At 46.1% G+C, this 2,419-nt stretch overlaps 1 pseudogene; it reads left to right on the plus strand.

Annotated features, from left to right (window-relative positions):
* The first annotated feature begins 534 nt into the window (after positions 1–534).
* On the plus strand, positions 535–1,337 carry LOC134387477 (potassium-transporting ATPase subunit beta-like; annotated as a pseudogene).
* The last annotated feature ends 1,082 nt before the right edge of the window (positions 1,338–2,419 follow it).

Below are 2,419 nucleotides of genomic sequence, written 5' to 3' on the forward strand. Positions count from 1 at the left end.
CTCTGGCAGGTCCTGAAGGCACAAGTAATTTTTATGAGGAAATGACCAAATGTCCAGATCCCCTATTCTTTCTCCATTGCTTTTTCTCTCTCAAACCACACCCGTGGCCCCCTCAGGACCTCCCTAGGACCAGCTGACTGAGGAAGAAAAATTCAGGCCTGGTTTATATACGATTCTGCATGACATGCAGGCACCACCCAAAAGTGGACAGCTGCAGCATCACATCCCTGTTGTGGGACACTCCTGAAGGACGGGGAAATTTTCTCAATGGGCAGAATTTTGAGTAATGCACCTGGCTGCCCATTTTAACTAGAAGGAGCTATATCAAGAACTGTTATCTACATCAGTCGTGGGTTTTGACTAATGGTTTCACTAGATGCTCAGATACTAGGAAGGAACTGGTTGGAAAATTGGTTACAAGGTCTGGGATGAGGTATGTGGATAGATCTGTCCAGAGTAGGAAGGTATTTGTGTCCCATGTGAATGCACACCAAAGAGTAACCTCAGAAAATAAGATTTTGTGCACGGCTCTGCATGCCCGGAGCGTCCAGAACAGAAACAGAAGGAGTGTGGATCAACCTCTACTACGAGGCTTTCTAAGTGGTGATGACTGGGATCTTCGCCCTGTGCCTCTATGTGCTGATGCAGACCATCGACCTCTACATGCCCGACTACCAGGACCAGCTCAAGTCACCAGGGGTGACCTTACGGCCCGCGTCTATGGGGAGAAAGGCCTGGAGATTTCCTACAATGTCTCTGACCACGGTACCTGGGCTGACCTCACGCACACCCTGCACACCTTCCTGGCAGGTTGCTCGTCGGCGTCGTAGGAGAACAGCATCAACGGCACATCTGAGAAGTACTTCTTCCAGGAGGGCTTCAGGGCTCTGAACCACACCAGGTTCTCCTGCAAGTTCATAGCAGACATGCTGCAGAACTGCTCAGGCCTGGTGGATCTCAACTTTGGCACTAAAGAGGGAAAGCCATGCTTTATCATTAAAATGAACAGGATCGTCAAGTTCCTCACCAGCAACAGCTCGGCCCCCAGGGTGGACTGCGCCTTTCTGCAGCCCGTCCCCCGCAGGATGAGCCCCACATGAGGCTACAGGTGCAGTATTACCTGCCCAATGGCCCCTTCAGCCTGAGTTACTTCCCTTACTACTGGAGGAAAGCGCAGCCCCACTACAGCAACCCTTTGGAGGCAGCAAAGCTTTTCAACATACCCAAGAACAAGGAAGTTGTCGTTGTGTGCAAGATCCTGCCAGATCATGTGCCTTTTGACAATCCCATGCCCGTACGAGGGGAAAGTGGCGTTCAAACTTAGAATCCAAAAGTGAGGAGTGACAGCGGGAGTCTGTCACCGCAGGGTAGCTGAGGGCCTCTTCCTCCTTTGGGGTCTTAATTTGCCCACCGGTTTCTTACCAAATCATCTGTCATCTTGAAAATGTTTTAAAACACCAACACTGTTGCTGTTTTGGTGACTCCAGATAAGCACTTATGCACACAGCACGTTAGCACCAGCTGTTTCTTAGTAAATCTTTTTTTTTTTTAAGGTAGAATTTGTAGTTATGATAAAAATGTTGGCCTAACATGGTAACCCTAAGGCAGCAATTACCCAAATAACAAGACCCTAAAATAATTCATCTTTTTCTCTATAGACATCACTTTCTTACTGTAAGTTATTTTTTCTAACTTCAGTATAAACTACCACCCATGTAAAAACTATCAATGCACTGGTAAAAAACATGGCTTATGATAATGGACATTCTGAATTCTTGTTTAAGAACTCAATTCCTAAGTTGTAAAGATAAAATATATTGAAGTTACTCTTTTTAAAAAAAAGGAAATAAAAGAAGATGTTAATAATCAGGTAGGTAGGGTGACCCGTTCTGTGGGTGTGGTCAGCCTCCTTCCCCAGCCAGTCCTGGAACTGCGCAGTGGACTCATAACATAGTCATGGTGGCAGTGATGGCGATTCTGCGTGGACTCAGCAACAAAGACTTCCTCTGACCAAGGCCAATCTGGCCACCGCCACTGATAAGTGCCACATCTGCCAACAGCCGAGAGCAGCACTGAGTCCCTGGTATGGCCCCTTTCCTCAGGACATTTGGCCATTTTACCAATGGCGGGTTGATTGCATGAAACTGCTTCTATCATGGAAAGGGCGGTGCTTTTTTCTTTATTTTTTTCTTTTTGGTAACAGCTTTATTGTAATGTAATTTACATACCACACAATTCACACATTGAAAGTGTACGAGTCACTGGTTTTTAGTGTATTGGCAGATACGTAAAACCATCAATTTTAGAGCATTTATTATCTCCCCAAAGAAACCCCATACCCTATACCCTGTTACTCCATCCCTCTCAGTTCTAAGCAACCACTAATCTCTCTACCGCTATATACTTGACTATTCTAGAC

The sequence above is a fragment of the Cynocephalus volans genome, chromosome 10 (assembly GCF_027409185.1).
Source record: "Cynocephalus volans isolate mCynVol1 chromosome 10, mCynVol1.pri, whole genome shotgun sequence".
Lineage (NCBI taxonomy): Eukaryota > Metazoa > Chordata > Mammalia > Dermoptera > Cynocephalidae > Cynocephalus > Cynocephalus volans.